A 17,913-nucleotide genomic window follows, 5' to 3' on the forward strand; every position below is an offset into this window, starting at 1 on the left:
ATAAATAAAGAAAATACATATGTGCATACATTAATGTATATCTACATACAGGCAAAGATACATGCAAAATTGAGATGACACATATATATACCCCCATTCAATCCACGTCTAAGGTTGGTAAGTCATTAAAGAATGTAATACATTTTTGCCATTTTTTGCCAAAAGAATCTCCCCTACCTCTGATATTGTACTTAATTTTTTCAAGTTTTAAAAAAAAGACCAAATCTTTGAGCCAAACTGAAATAGAAGGGGGTTGTGGGGAGGTCCAAGATAACAGTATTCTGCGCCTAGCGAGGAGAGATGCGAAAGCTACGGCATCGGCCTGTCTACGGCTTAAAGGCTGACGCCGAGATGGAACTCCAAAGGTTGCAATCAAAGGGCAAACCGCTAACTTGACCCCTAGGACATCAGAAACTATTTTAAAGAAAGAATTCCAAAAGTTTTGTAACTTGGGACACAATACAAACATATGGCTAAGGTTACATGGTGAAAGTTTACATTTATCACACAAATCTGAAACATTGGGATACATTTTAGAAAGTTTTGTCTTCGAAAGATGAGCTCTATGAATAGTTTTAAATTGTATAAAACTAAGCCTAGCACACGAAGTAGTGGTACGTACATTGTCTAATACTCTACCCCAGTAGTCATCTTCAAACTCTAATTCAAGTTCCTCTTCCCAAGCCCTGATAGTTTTGATGTTGTGAGCATTATCTTTTGACAAGATAATTGCATATACTGTATCTTTGAGATAATCCCCCCCATGTGAGGATTCAGTTTAAAAGCCTCTTCCCATGTAGACTTTGTAGGCAAAGAGGGAAACCCGGAGAACAGAGAGGAGGCACAGTGCCTAATTTGAAAATGACGAAATAGGTGAGAAGGAAGCAAATTAAAAGATGAAGATAATTCAGAAAAACTTGCAAACACATCATTAATGAAAAGATCTTCAAAGCATTTCAGACCTTTCTTTTCCCAAAGAGAGTATACAGAATCTGAAATGGGAGGAAGAAAGAGATGATTATTTCGTATAGGAGCCATGGTTGATGCTGAGGTAAATTTAAAATGACGCCGAAATTGAAAGAATATTTTGAGAGAAGAGCATACTATTGGGTTTTTCGTGTAATGTGAAAGGGACATAGGGAGAGAAGAGAATACCATAGCAGGGAGAGATGTTAAAATGCAAGACTTAGCTTCTAAGTGGCACCATGGTAAAGAGGGGGTCTGTACCCAAAACACTAATTTCTGAATATTCGCCGCCCAGTAATAATACATAAAGTTAGGCAGGGAAAGCCCTCCACTTAGCCGACTTTTTTGGAGCAAAATTTTGGAAACTCTAGGAGTTTTTCCTGCCCATATAAATGAAGAGATTAGTTTGTCTATATTCTTGAAGAAAGATTTGGGTAAAAACAGAGGAATAGCTTGAAAGAGGTTAAGAAATTTTGGCAGAATGTTCATTTTAACAACGTTTATCCTACCTAGTGGAGATAATGGGAGAGTTGCCCATCTTAAAAAAGCGGACTTCATGTATGAAACCAAAGGTGTAAAATTTGCTGCCTTTAAGGCAGAATAAGAAAGCGTAACATTAACACCAAGATACTTGAATTTAGAACTCACCAAGTGGAAGGGTATGTCATTCTGTTTTAGTTTTTGGCCAGACTGATTTATGGGTAGACATTCACTCTTCTGTAAGTTCAATTTATACCCAGAAAATTTCCCAAAATCATCTAATAGATGTATTATCCCGGGGATAGATGCAGTTGGACTGGTAACATAGAGTAACGAGTCGTCAGCATATAAAGCCAATTTATAGGCCATACGTTTTCTTTTATAAATAGTCATATTTCTTTTTTATAAATATATTAGTGGCTCAGTTTGGGGCGTAAAGTGTTCAGTGCAGTACAAAGTACTTTGCAAAGAGGCAGTTTGTATGTTAATGGGATGGCTCTTTTAAAGTTTCAGTAAATTAAATTACATTAGAAACTTTGTTCTTTTTGTTTTGCAAATTATTTTTCAAAAATACATTTTTGGAATGAGGAAAATACTGTCAGTAAACTGGATGAATGTTAATAAATATTTCTAAAGCAAGTTGAACTCCTTTTGAACTCAATTTGAATCAGAACTCCTGGCATGAAAGCCTTTCTTTTTGCAGTTTTAATTTCTTGCAACTTCCCATTCGTTCTGATGCTACATTGTATCTTGAGTTATTAATCTTTTTAAAATCCAAAATGCCTTTCTCTAATTGCCACTGTGCATCCTTTCAGACGGCCATGGCACATCTTTTAATTCTTTCTTTCCATTGTCATTAAAGAAATCTATATTGCTGCAAAAAAATAATTCCTTATAATATTTTATCATATTTTACTTCAACACTTCCTTCCAAATTTATATTATTGACTTTTTCTTCACACCACATATAAAATCACATTTTGCACACCAATTAATGTATTATTATTTTTTTTATTTTTTTTTGACACAAGTTATGTTATATACCATAGACATAACAGCAAACAGGACTTTCCGTCATCTTGGAAGTGACGTCAAATGACGCGCCTCGCTGTGGTCGGGGTTGATCTGGAGTTGACCGACCTGTGCCGAGTTCGCATGTTGGATGTCCGAATTCTAGCGGCGTTCCAGGCGTTATTCCTAGTAGGATATGGGAAATATCCAGATTCCCAGTTGTCTGTAGCATTAGCTGCATCGCTCTACCTACGTCATCGTCACGTATCGGGTGTTGCGTGGGCTAGCTTAGCTTTAGCAGCGTTAGCTGTATAACGGTGATGGCGGAGAGTGAGGATTTCTGAAACACCAACGGAGATCGACATTCATGAGAGGCGTTTATTAATAGTGAGGTGAGTGAATGTGTTCTTATGTAAAACGAGTGCGCGTTGTGTTGATCGTTTATGGCGTGAATTATGAATGTGTGAATGCGATTGAGTGAACGACAGATAAACACATCAGCAGGGAGAGACAGACAGATCATATCCTTGATGCTCTCTAGTCCTGCTGTAATCTTATATATATATAAACATATAGAATATATATGTATGTGTGTGTGTCAGGCTTTGATATTGTCATCATGCCGTTTGATCAAATATGCATTATATGTATGATCTTTAAAAGTGCATTTTATATTTATTTCTATCATTGTTACCATTATAAGAGCATTTTTTTCTAATCATCTTTTGTCAATTTCTTAACTTACAATAGAATATTTGTTTTTAAATGTTAATTTTAACAATAAATTCAGTTACAATAAGGCCTATTCATAAGACAATAAGACAATCAATCAGACTTACCAATCAAATGAAATCAGCGTCAATATCCATCTTTGCACTGCAGAAGAGGCACAGAAGACCTGAAGTGGTATTTAGACTCTTAACTTGTGAGTCATTCATTGAATCGTTCAGAACGCAGATTCATTCAAGAATCGAAAATTGACTTTTTTTAAAACTATTTTTACAAAATAGAGCAAAAACAGACAGTACTGTGAAGTCACTTTATATCAACTTGTTCATTGGATTTCAAGATCAGAATCATATTTGCAATCATGCCAACGATTGACAAGACGATAGCGGAAGATTTGGTTTCAAAGTGAAATATTTAAGCGAGTTTATCATTGCACTAGGGATGTCATGATACCAGAAATCTAGTACCGATACCACCAAAAGTACTCAATACCAAAGTCAATACCATGGTTAAAAAAGCAACAAAACAATAATATTTAAACATTACCTCATAAAAACACAACGTATTTGTGTTTTTATAATGTAGTGTTGCAGTAGTCAATAATAAAACAAGAATGAATAAACACATTAGAAGCAGTAGCATAAATAAATACAATAGAATAAAGATACAAATTAAACAATGTGGTATATTTTTTCAGGTAATTCTAACAGTAGTATTCAAGTAAAAATACCACAGAAATTGATTAATCAAATAGAAAACAACCATAGTCTTGTATAGATTAATCCTCATTAAATTAGACCTACCTAAAAAAAATATACAGCATTGTTTAATTTGTATCTTAATAATACAGTAGCTGGTTTTAAAGGCCCCCTGAAATCATTTTGTTTTTGTTTTTTAGCTTTTAGTATGAGTATGTTAGGCTTAAAGTGTAAATTGCAGGTTAAATTTTTCATGAAGATAATGCAATGTGTTTATTAAACATAAAGATAAGAACCGCCCACCATTGTTTTTATACCAAAATGCTGAATATAATATGACAAGTTGGCACTTTTAAAGGGATAGTTCACCCAAAAATGAAAATTCTGTCATCATTTACTCACCCTCAAGTTGTTCCAAACCTGTATGAGTTTCTTTGTTCTGCTGAACACAAAAGAAGATATTTGGAAGAATGTTTGTAACCAAACAGTTCTCGGTCCCCCTTGACTACCATAGTATATTTTTTTTCCTACTATGGAAGTCAATGGGGACCGAGATCTGTTGATTACAAACATTCTTCCAAATATCTTCTTTTGTGTTCAGCAGAACAAAGAAACTCATACAGGTTTGGAACAACTTGAGGGTGAGTAAATGATGACAGAATTTTCATTTTTGGGTGAACTATCCCTTTAACAGTGGTTTTAACTGCTCCCTTCCACTAGATGGGGCGTGACGTCATAAGAGGAACTCAGGCCATCCTTAAAAATATTCTTGTTTGCCGTAACCCGACCGACCCTGTCAATTTAGTACCGACCCAATTATTTTATTTTTTTCCCTTTTAGTCCGACCGACTTGCCGGTTGTAAACTTGCGTTAAGACCGACCGATTTTTTTTTAACTCTTCAAACAACTAATACAAATGCAATAAAATAATATTAGTTAAGTATTGTGAATATAAATTGCCTAGACCTACATACAAACATAAGCTACGTTCTTTCTTTTAAATAAAAACCTGTGGCGCGTCATCTATGATTATGTTTACACCATTGGTTTACGCATGTCACACTACGGCCTGCAGGCTAAGTTCGCTTCGTTTCATTCACTGTCAATGGTTCGCGCTTGGTAATGATGGCTGCGGCTTTACTCTGTTCAAATGTTGTTGAATATGGTTTATTAAAAATAAACATGTGAGAGCGTGTTATAGGCTATATGTCATGTTTTAGTCAGATATGACGATGCTACTGCAACACGCATCGCCGCAGATGAAGCTGAGCATCAACGTGCAAACTATCGCAAATCAAAGTGAAAGTAAGTCGCTGACGCTTAACACACAATCGTCTTCATTAAATGTAAAGAAACGAAATGATCTTACCAGGGCTGTTTCCGCTTTCTCTTATTGCGGGCTTTGATTCAGAAATTTTAGCTGATGATCAATAAAATAATGTATCTCATAACTGTTGCTTTCGGTGACGTGCACTTCATTAAATCTGCATATATATAGCGGGAATTGAAGATCGGATTTATATCCGCAAAAACACACACATATTTAGCCTATGTAACCAGATGTAAATGGAATCGTTTTGATAAATCAGATTGCAATTCGATCTGAGAAAACGCATGAAGTGGCCTGGTGTAAACAGCCCCTAGACATCGCTGAAATAATTAAATATATACATATAGAGCACTTTAATTGACACATTAATTGGCTGTGGTGGTTAACCTGCAATTTACACTTTAAGCTTTTGACAAAATTCACATTTAGGAGATATAAGCAGCATTCAAAACTCACTGTCCCTCATTTCTGCTAAAATGGATCACAGATATTTATCAGTTCAGGGCTCCAGACTAACTTTTTTTTATTAGGAGCGCTGTAGCCCCTGACTAGGAGCGCAAGCAGAAAATTTAGGGGCACACCTTAAATGACCTTGCAATGCAATTATTCATATTTTCCCCCCACATAACTGTATTACTGACAAATGCTTTGATAATAAATAGATTTAACGTACAGAAATTACAATGTGCAGTTTTATTTTAAGTTCGCAGGGCTCCAGACTAACATTTGAGGGCAGAAGCACTAAGTTCTACAGAAAGTATTTGGTAGCACTGTGGGATGATAAAGCATTGAGCTTAATTTGAGGTGTATAGATAAAGTTAACTTTAATTATTACCATTCATAATGTCTTAATATTAATTCAAAAGCAAAATGAGTGACAAAATAGCTTTTAGGTAGTGAAAATAGCCAATAAGCGTCCTCTATGTTTACTATGGTAATTTAATCTTTTTTTTTTCTTTTCTTTTTTTGTATTTTGAGATTTCCTACTTCTTGAAACTTTTAGTTTTATAAATAGGGACAATCTTTAAAGGATGAACAAAAAATGATTTGGTCAACACATTAAAAATAACATTTAAATATGATATTATAGTTTTCAAGTGCTGGAAAAAGATATGTGTAGGCTACTGTTATAACCATAGTTACAGTTAGTGTTACTACATTAAATCCATGGTGAATGTTGTTGATCTGTGGACCTAAAGCCTTCTATAACTTGTTCGTTCATGGCACGATGTTTCTCCTGGTTTCCACGTCAGTGCTGTTTGATCTGATATAGTTTATAACAGAGAATTCTGCGTCGAATCTGAATGTTTCTCACTGGATCTCGCAGCAATGTTATTAATTCTGTCGTGAACTCAATGGATTTCTTCACTGGATCTCAACGATGTAACGGTGTTGCGTGATCGAGATCCGCCCGCGACTGGCGAGAGAAGCTCTGCGCTGTCTATTATTGGTTCGAACTATTAAACGGTCTGTGAAGCAAAAATGAGTAGCGCAGTTTTTTCCGTTTTCATTTATTAACATGTCACTCTATGCTTGAGGCTGAGATTGTGTCTCTAACTTGCGTATTGTGTTTAAACTGCGAAGTGCCTGCACTGTCTGCAAACTTCGTGTTCCCCGCAGTTCTGGGGAAGCGACTGCAACATTCGCAGTTCATTAAGTTCGTCTCATTACAGTACCTCAACCAGTTGAATTCTCTCAGCCAGTCTTCCTGAAAATGGTGGGTTCGGGACTTTATCACCTCACAAACCTCTGACTCTGTGACATTGATATTTGTCTCCGTTTCCTTCCAACAGACGTTTACGCGCGGTCGCGTGCTCGATTATCTCTAGGACCCTCCCCCATTAGCCAGTTACAGTGGCCATTCCCTATTCTTCTCACACTCGTCATCATTGGCCTGCTACACATTCCGGATTCATTGACGCGCCCCTTCCACGTTTAACGTAAAAAAATTACTGGTCGCACGTGCGACTGGATGTAAAATTCAGTCGCACACTCTCAAATTTTGGTCGCAAAATGCGACCATTTGGTCGCAGTCTGGAGCCCTGCAGTTAGTGTTTCTGTTGGCTGTAATTTTGTCAGTCAAAAGTAGTCGATCTCTGAATGCAACACAATGAACTGAGCTTTCCATCTTTACTCTCCTCGATCGACTACTTTTGACTGACTAAATTCCAGCCACCGGAAACACTCACGATAAAGTGAGTCGTACAATTCCTTTCTGTTTAGTAAACTTTGTGTACACAAACAATGCCAATGCTGGAGTTCATGTGTAGAGCCCCTGGGGGTTGTTCCATAAAAGACGCTTAGAAAAGCGGGGATTAAACTCCAAAACCGGACTTGAATGAGCCTAACAAATAAGTTGGGGCTAAAGTGGTTCCATAAAAGGTAATTGAAGTTCACGCAATCTCACTAATTTGATCCAGGTTTATCAAGTCTAGATAATTGCGTGTGCACGCGTTTCTGAAGCAGCCCTAGAGGTCGATCGTGGATCAAATCGATCCACCATCAAACAGCGTATATTTTGTGCTGTTTTATGCGTTTGTGACATGTTTTTTTTTCCCTCAGTGCAAAACTTACATTTTACAGTTATATTCTCCATCTATAAATGTTAGAAAGTCGAGCAAATGTATCCATTTTACTGCTAATCTTCATATTGAACGAGCGCCGCTGCGCGCATGAGCGGCAAATAGGAGCGCAATAATTCTGACTAAAATATACATTTTGCTTGGAAAATTAATATGCGATATTTTATAACACTAGAACACTAGAAATATCTTCTAATTATAATAATTTATCTTTAGGATGTTGGATAAGTTGCAGTGAACTTCTAGCGAACAGAAGTACTTCAGTGAACAGAAGTAGCCTAATTCAGGGAAGATTCTTTTTAAGAAACTAAATATATAAAGATACAAAATATAGTTTTGGGTATAGGACCTATGCTACTTAATAAATATGATGTATTAGAATGCTGAGAATTACAGCTTTTAATGCAATAATTTTTTGGATAAAGCAAGAATCCCCAGTTTTAAATGAGTGGTTAGATTTAGTTTCTAGAATGTATTTTTTATATATTATACATATAATATAATATATTCTTAATGTACTTTACATTATGAAGAGGATAACATGAAATTAAGAGCAAATGTAGCCTATACATTTTGAAAAGATATGTGCAACTCTAAAATCAAAGAATATTCCATGAAATAAAGGAATATATATTAGTCTACATTAACTACATTTTTATATAACCCTCCCTCCCTTTTATTTCTAGGCTAGTTATTTATTTTATTTATTTGCTTATTTTATATTGAATATTTGATATTCAAATAATATTACTTGAATAACTATTAGGAATTATGTGTCATTATAAGAGTTTGATATAAATATGTGAATGTTAAATTTTTATTAATATTTATTTATTGTTTTTTGTCTTTTCCCCCTTAAAGGGATTGTAAGTAGGAATTTCTCCCATCTAGTGGTGAAATTGTATTTTGCATTCAAACGAATAATGCTCTCCAGCGCCTCACTTTTTCAAATGCGTGATGCATCTACGGTTGCGTTACGTACCAAAAAGCTATGACAGGATGTCTTATAATAGCACTTCGAGTTTTTCTTCGGGTGAACAGGTTTGTTATTTAAAACAAACTGAAACTTGAAACAACGAAAAAAGAATGTTACAGTATGAATTACTGACTGTGAAAAACATTAACTAAGGTAGTAATAAAGCCTTCTTTACTCGTTATATTTTTTGAAGTAGGCTACGTGCATTGTTAGATATCATCATCATCAGAGCCTTCTCTAATGTTACTTTACTCAATAGCTGCTATTCATCAAAGAGCCTGTTTAACTTTTACTATAAATGTTCTTCTGTCTATATAATAAAGTACTTCTCTATATAATAAAAAACTTATATAGTTTTTTATTATATAAATATTATATTATTATTTTTCTGTCTATATAATAAAAAACTTCTCTGTTACTTTACTCAATAGCTGCTATTCATCAAAGAGCCTGTTTAACTTTTACTATAAATGTTCTTCTGTCTATATAATAAAGTACACAACCAATCAATGAAAAAAAAGCTTGTAATTAAGACCGTAACATTGACTTACCTGTCGAGAAGAAAACAGGAAACTTCAGCGTCTCTTTTGAAAGCTTTCTCCTGCATTAGCTATCCCGACATTAACCCTTGTTTTTGTAATCTCCGGTCACGTTTCCTTTTACGGTCTATTTTGGACTTTTTCAACGACGAGGACTCATCCTGTGACTCAGCATATGTATGAATGAACGGTGTATAAATAACCGTACAGTGCAGCCTTTTAAACTTGCCGGGGCAGTGAAGCGCCTCTCTCTGCTCTGCTTCTCTGCTTCTGCTGGCTTCAGTCACGTGACGCTGGTTCTGAACGAAAACGCGTTGTGGAAACGCGTTGGTCTAGTACTTTTTGTCCCTCTCTGCTATTATAGTTTTTCAAGATGGCGGAACTACATGGAAGCCTCCGTGGACCTACCCGTCCCATGTATATAAAGATAATAAATTCTTCGTTTACGAGGATTAGTCTGATCATTGGCATAGGTATTTGTACATCACTGAGGGCATATTTATTAATAAAATTATTGATTTTAGATAATAAAATACCTAAAAAGCTACATACAGTCCCTTTAAATCATATGTAAAAGTGTCTAACTATGTACTTCTTGGTTATTGTTCTAATCATGTGTGTTGGTGGGTATTATCACAAAAGAAAAAAAGTAGAAGGAAAAATAAGGAATATTTATTGGGGGAAAATATGATGTCTTTAAAGGAACTGTCAATTTGTATAATTGTGTTAAATGTGTTTGAATTGAAAGACATAATAAAGTACTTTATATATATATATATATATATATATATATATATATATATATATATATATATATATATATATATATATATATATATATATATATATATCAGGGTTTCCGTTGTCCGGTAATTGCCGGACATTGGCCGGAAAAAAAAATGAAATGTCCGACAAAATTAAATCTCTCCGGTCAAATTGTCCGATTAAAATTGCCTAATAATCCCACCCCCCTAACACAATCTGAATTTGAGAATAAGCCTAAAATGTATAAAGCAAAAATACACCGACCTTTGGCTATGTTATTAGGGAAAAGGCTCTACCGTTTGTAAGTTATTAAACATTATTACATGGCTTGGTTGAATTCCAATGTGGAATGCGGTCAGACCGCTGCGAAGCACTAGCGGCGCCAGGATTTTGATTGTAGGTGGGCCTCCAGAAAACTGGATAAGCCAAAAAATAAAAATAAAATAAAAACGGGTTCCACTTCATCTCCATTTCAGCGCTTTTCTGGACACTGAGGACAGCGACTAAAATTATAGGCCTATTATTTTTAGTTTATTAACAGCAACAACAGCTGTAAAGATGAAGTTGACGATCGCCATCTCCGTAGTGAACGCGCCTATAGAGAGAAATGCACATCATGGATTACATAATCAGAGAGTAGCCCATTTCTTTTTGTTTTAAATTTAAAAAGACATTTCAAGCTTTATTAAGATATATTTCATGTCTGTGAGGCCTACGCGCTGAGTTTCGTTAAATTAGGATGAGATGCGCTCCCGTTCACGAGCAATGCAAGTGACCGCGCGGGCGCCGTCATGTAGGCCTGTCGTCTGCTATATTAAAAATTATTATTATTATATTAAATTTAGGCAATTGGTTGATAAAAAAATTATTAAAATTAAGATACAATTTATACAAAACGAAATTCACAAAAAAACTAAACAAAACAAAAAACTTAATTAAGTGGTCAAGATCATGTCTAACCCGCTCCATTTCTCTCGATATTGCGCATACTATCTTACACGTGCGGTTCACTTTTCATAATCCACATAAATTAAAAAATAACATTATAATATTTTAACAAATATTAAATTAATGAGCTTATTTAATGGCTACAACACGTATAGTAGACCTAGACTCTCTATTTGTACAAATTGCTGCACATTCGTTTTATTCTGAATTTTGAAAGGCATTTGTTTGTGCATGCATAGCAAAACATATCTGCAACATTTATCAAGTTCACTGATAATTATTCGTGCATTTATTCATTATTATCTTAATGAATAATGAAACAAGGACGAAGTTGTTTGTTTAGAATGGAATGGATCGCAAATAGATCCGAATGAAGAAACGTACATAACCATAGTAGAAAATGGGTCTCGAGTGTTCCTGCAGAGAGGGGGTTCTCGCTGCAGAATCGGATCAAGACGAAGCAGCGAAGTCGCCTTGCGGAGAACAAGGTTACGCGGCTTATGCGCATTGCAAGTTGTGGAGAGACACTGGGAAGTTCGCTTGAGTAAAAACAATAGGCTTCAGATAGTTTATGTGGGGAAGGGGGATTGGTTTGTTAAACTATGAATGTGAAACCATAGTAAAAACAATTGGCGTTGATTGACGCCAATCGGACGTTCATGTTTTTTTCCGTCTATTTGAAAGTTAGGCTAATAAACATGTTGCATTCTATATGGCCTGATTATGTCATTTTTTAAGTTACATAGCCTGCCTCCAGTTTTCCTCAACTTGTCTAATTAAGAGGCGATATTTGACCGGCATATTATCAAAATGTCCGGAAAACGAAACCTCTGCCGGTCCCTTTGACCGGCACCATTTTTGTCTAGCGGAAACTCTGATATATATATATATATATATATATATATATATATATATATATATATATATATATATATATATATATGAGGGGTGTGACGAGATCTCGTGTTACGAGATCTCGCGAGATTAAAACGCGACGAGATTTCTTGTCGAGGTAAAACTTTGTCTCGTGAGTTGTTGTGATGTCAGCGTGATGGAGCGTGAGGGTGAAATTAGTATTGAAGATGCCCCTGCCACTTTTAAATCATTTGTGTGCCGGGCCAATCACACACACACTCCGCGCACACACACACACACTCACTGTCCCTCGCTCACTCACTCACTCGCGCGCACACACGCACACTCACTGTTGCTCGCACTCTCACTCACTCGCGCACACTCACTCTCGCTCACACTCAACCCGTCGTGGAGGACCGTTAAAATTAAACATGCTAGTCTTTCTGTCGTGATGTCCTGAAGCATCGCAGACGCGTAGGTTGTCGACCACTATGACACACTATACTAAATGAAACGATCGAATCGTGCGTCCCGACGCCCGTTGTCCTTTACGAATCTCCACGAAACGGATCGTGCCAAAATCGCGCTAAAATAGTGTAATCTGAACCAGGCAGGTAATAAACATTTGACCTATCGCGCAAAGAACCTATTAAAGCACTAAGACATGGGAACAGTATAGCTAACATTCACATATCACAAGTCATATCGACATCGCAATATTAAACAATGTTATCGCACATCGCAGCTTTTCCTCATATCGTGCAGCCCTGCCCAAAGGTCTCAACTGCTGCCAGAAATCGTCGACATGCTTATATTCTTGAAAAAGAACATGACCATATCTTAGGTTGTTCTGTGTAGTTAATTTATCTCTTTTTCATGCTTGAAGAAAAAATTTGTTTCTGTTTGAACTTGTAGTTTTGAGAGAGCAGTAGGCTACTTTGATTATGGATACACACTTACTGTTTGCATTTAAAGTGTTATTTCAGTTATTTATATTTATTTTATTTATACTGTTTTATTTTTTTTATGTTCTCATGTGAAATCATACAGGGGAGAAGCCAGACGGTAGAGTTTATAGCAAAACATTTTGCAGTGTTTGCATGTCCTTTACTGCATAGAATTCATTAAAATAGAAGTAAAATAACATTCATTACAAGTTGATTTTCAGTTGAATAAAAGACTATTTTCCATTCATATATTTCATCATTGAGGATTTCTTAAAAATTGTGTAAAAATCTCGTCTTGTCTCGTTCTCGTGAACCCAATCTCGTGTCTCGTCTCGTCTCGTGGAGTAAGCGTCTCGTCACAATATAGGCTATATATATATATATATATATATATGACCCTGCCTGTGAAAACCCAGCTAAAGTCATTTTTTGTGATTCAGTGTTTTTTACATAAAATCATCCTACACAATGTAAAGAACATTCTGTGAAAATATAACCTTGATATCTTTAAAATTGACTGAGTAAGGCCATGTCAAAGATTTGCTAAAATTCGGCCTCAGAAAATCATATTTTTGAGAAATTCCAATTTAAAGATAAGTTATTTTTTAAAACTGCAACACATTTGATCCATAGTTATCCTGCATATGTGACTTATAACACATTAAAGCTGAGATTCTCCCCTTTTTAGTGATATATGACACATCAGTGGAACAATTCTTAAAGTTTTGTAAAACAGATCTATTTATTATGATGTGCATGTCCAAAAAGCTAAAAGCATAAACACATTGAAACGAATGGGGGTACCACAAGAGCTTGATCGTAGCAACAATTACCATGTCAATTCAGTGGAATTATTTGTATAACTTTATTAGTAAAATGAAATATCAGTGAAATGTCAATAATTTATCAATTAAATAACATACCATTTCTCATTCTCTGAAATTATCATTCTCTTACTGGCCCACGGTGTAACATTGAGTAAATCTGGAGTAAAAAATAAATAAATAAAATTTCAAGGGATAGTTCACCCAAAAACTACAATTCTGTCATCATTTACCCACCCTGATGTTGTTCCAAACCTGTATGAGTTTCTTTCTTCTGCTGAACACAAAATAAGATATTTTAAAGAATGTTTGTAACCAGACAGTTGACAGCACCCATTGACTTCCATAGGTGCCGCCAACTGTCTGGTTACCAACATTCTTTAAAATATCTTATTTATTGTTAAACAGAAGCAAGAAACTTATACAGGATTGGAATAACATGAGGGTGAGTATGAGTATGAGTAAATCATTTTTGGGTGAACTATCCCTTTAACAGGTCAGTCTCAAACTTTGTACACATTCTAAAATTGTCTAGATGCAAAATAAAAAGTGACAGCAACTCTCCCTCCTTGAAAAATAAAGAACACTTTTCCCCATTGAAATACTTGCAGAAGCAAGAGAAACTGATTTTCAGTTTCACATCTGGACTTCCAGCATTCGAAGCAAATTCTTCTTGCTGGTGTTCCCTCTTCATGTTTGCCAGACAAATAGCTTGGGGTTCAATCACCAAAACTGGCTTGTCCTCCTCATCATGTTGGTCACTGCCTGAAAAAGCAAAGATAATTTTTTTTCAATTCAAAGCAAGATACCTAAAACATGATTGTGTAACATGCAAGAATGGGAAGTGGGTTTAATTCCACATTTAAAATGGATAATGAAGCATTTTATATGAAAATATCAGAAAATATGTTTTCAGTTTAGTCAGACTGGATCTGATTGAGGGGAGGGCATAGGAACAAGAAACAGCCTATAGGTGGTAAGCAGACTTCAAATTCAGAGTGTAATGAAACAAATAAACATCATGCCATAAACGTAATTAATTTAAACTGACTAAATCCCAATCAACAAATGTAATAAACATTTAAATCCACTATTTTTGCATCACATATATGTGTTAGCATTACATTGGCTGGACACTGACCGTATACATTTACATATTTAGCATAAAAAAAATAATAACAAAAACTTACCGTCAAATTCCTCGTCAGTTTCGTCAAAGAATGTGTCCTGTTCATCATCACAATCATCCTCCAGAAAATAATCCGCAATAAAACCGGTTAAATCATAATTTGGGGCAATTCCACCGAGATTAATATCAAGCAAGCTGTTTAAGCAAGCAGCTATTTTCCGTTCCTGCTCATACTTCGGTGTCGCCGGCGAAGCCATGGCCATGTCAGATGTCAAAACAACGCATTAACGTTACCATCATCCAGCAAATAACACGTAGCAGGCCAAAAATGTCCTTAAAATAAGTTTAATATTATTGGCAGAATACTAAGCTACAAAACAAATAAGCAGTTCTTAAAATATTGGCTATGACAAGAAAAAATCACCACAGACATCTAAATGCGGCTGACATCTCTCTCTTTTTTTGCATTGTGTTGACCTGATTACCGGCGCTCGCGGTTTGATTATTAAAGTCTGTTTTTACTCTTTCTAATAGAAAATACACAGAAAAGAAGTTCCTGAACCGAATGATAAACAAATCAGCTGTGTTGTTGCGCGAAATAAACCCAGAGACGACTGAAATCAATGTTTAGGAAGCCCACGTCCGTTTTTTTTTTTTTGCGCAAAAGTATAACGTAGTGTCAATAAAATCATTAATTTCAGTATTTATCATGTTATAAATGAAAATGTAAGTATTGCATCTCAAAACCATTGGTATAATCTATCATTTACAGCAATAAAACCACATGGACTATTTTTGTCATTTTTATGACTATGACTACTTTGACGCTCGTTAACTCATAATTCGATTCTGCGACTTTAGACGGGGTTTTACAGGCGGGGTCACATATGCTAAAATATTTGTTATTTGGGCATTAGATGTGCCTTATTTAGAATTTTAAACCTACAAGTGTATTTTTATGATATATTCAAATGTAGGCTAATATACTGTCAATTACTAAGCTCAGATTCATCTTACCAGTTAAAATTCATACTGTGCTTTTGTAATTATTTATTTTTAATTTTGTGATTTTTAACTTCTGCTTTACAAAGCTTTTTTTTAGATTGTGTTCTAATGTTCTTCTAATAATCATAAACATGTACTACAGCTGCCAAACAAACCAGAGAGAAATGTATTCATAAGTCTATATTGTCTAATTTATCATTGTAGCCTTATTTAAGTTGATTTTCTGTATACTGTGTATTTATTTTTGGACTAATAATGGTTAATAAAGTCCAATAATGGTATGAGAGAGTGTCAGTGGTAATATCATTGTGTTCTTGTCGGTCAGTGTTAGAGGATCTGTGTAACAGCTGAGGCTTAGCCTGACAGTTAGCCTGCCCTGGACCAGGCTAGTTTCCCAGCATAAGTTGCCAGGGTAACTGAGTTTGAACTATTTTAAGTTTGCTTTATGAAACAGAAATCACAGACAATAAGTCTGACTAACCAAAATAAGCCTGGCTTGTATTCTAATCTTGTTTTATGGAACAACCCTCCGGTGACACTTCCCGCACAGTTTCATGTTGTCATCTTAAAAGTGGTGTTTTCATTCTAATTATGCTTTACACGAATGTTTGACTCAGGTAGATTAACAAAAATAGCATAGTTTGCAATTTGGCGAGAGTCACCCTTTAAGAATATTTCAAGAAGAATCATTGCCGCCTCCGAATTGCTGCTAATGCGAAACGGTGCTTGTTTTTTATAAATGTTTTGGTGGCATTTTTGCCCCAAGCCTCCATTAATTTCCGACCTTGCTTATGATAATCCAAATGTAGTGTTTCCAGTTAATTTGGCTGCAAAGAATCGTCAGCAGCATGAGACGGTCTGGTAGTTGAATAGAAATGTTTGCAGTGTAGAGCCCTGAGGTCACAATGGAAAACAGAAATACAAAGTGTTTAAAAGTGCAACACATTAAAGGCTGTGGTTGTGGGATAAATACTCCAGCTTCGAGATCTGACCACTGGGTTGCAGTGATATTCATTTATTAATTTATGTCAGAAGTGCAAAATAATCAAACCAACAGTCCAGCAGTCCTTTCAGTCCAACAGTGTGCATATTTGGAGAAATATTGATTTATTCTCACGTTTGCAAAATATTTTGCCATACATAATTCCATTTCTATCTATTTCTCACTGAAGTATGCGATCTGAAAGGGTAAGTTCACCCAAAAATGAAAATTCTGTCAGTAATCACTCTCCCTCATGTTGTTCAACCCTGTCAGACTTTCGTTCATCTTCAGAACACTAATTAAGATATCTTTGATTAAATCTGAGAGCTGGCTCACTCCTCCAAAGGCTTCTTTGTTATTGAAACTTATCGGCCCAGAAAGTTGTTAAAGACAATGTTTAAAATAGTCCAAGTGACTACAGTGGCTCAACCATAAGTTTATCAAGCAACGAGAATACTTTTTATGTGCATTAAAATAAAAATAAAATAACGACTTTATTCAACTCTTGATGTTCTTCTGTGTGGGCCTCTGACGCGAGTTCACGTTGTGTGACATCACACACGACCAGTCGGCCAATACGCTGATTTCACGCAGCCGTGAAATCGAAAGCGAGGCTCCGGTGGGAAGAAAACCGGAAGTGTCGCCTTTAATCACAGGAGAGTCGTGAACGCGATGGCGTATTGTTGCGTTTAATGATGTTGTGTCAATTCTAAAACTGTACATACATTTCTTTCAGTGAAATTCATTAATAAATAAAATATTTTTTTATATAATTCAAAAAGTAAAAAAAGAAGCAGGAATGAACTATATACACATCCTATATTGGATATTAACATCCAATAGTGTAAATCGCGGCAGCAGCTTCAGGTCGGTAGTCCAAAGGCATTGTTGTTTATCTTTACTTCCGGGGTTCTTCCCACCGGAGCCTCACTTTCGATTTCAAAATGGCGGCTGCGTGAAATCAGCGTATAGTGAGCCTACGCCAATTTGGGTTGTTTTCAAACCGAAGGGCTGGGTAAATATAGGATGGATCACATGTTGGGTTAATTTTTACCCAGCATAATGGGTTGATTCATTTGTACTTTTGTACTAGCGTTTTTTCTCTTTTTTTTTTTCTTTTTTTTTCTCATACGTAAATAATGTTTAC

The 17,913-nt window shown here is 35.6% G+C and overlaps 1 protein-coding gene across 2 annotated transcripts in view; it reads left to right on the forward strand.

The window, feature by feature from the left end:
- The first annotated feature begins 2,533 nt into the window (after positions 1-2,533).
- The window catches only part of apbb1 (amyloid beta (A4) precursor protein-binding, family B, member 1 (Fe65)), a 91,318-nt gene continuing 75,938 nt past the window's right edge, over positions 2,534-17,913 (forward strand). Inside the window, exon 1 of one of the 2 annotated variants that reach the window (XM_084105210.1) lies at positions 2,534-2,849. The gene's annotated coding sequence lies outside the window, so the exon portion shown is untranslated. The remainder of the gene's footprint in view (positions 2,850-17,913) is intronic. The other variant, XM_084105211.1, reaches the window with a different exon arrangement.

The sequence above is a fragment of the Abramis brama genome (genome assembly GCF_963993115.1).
Source record: "Abramis brama genome assembly, chromosome: 25".
Classification (NCBI taxonomy): Eukaryota; Metazoa; Chordata; class Actinopteri; order Cypriniformes; family Leuciscidae; genus Abramis; species Abramis brama.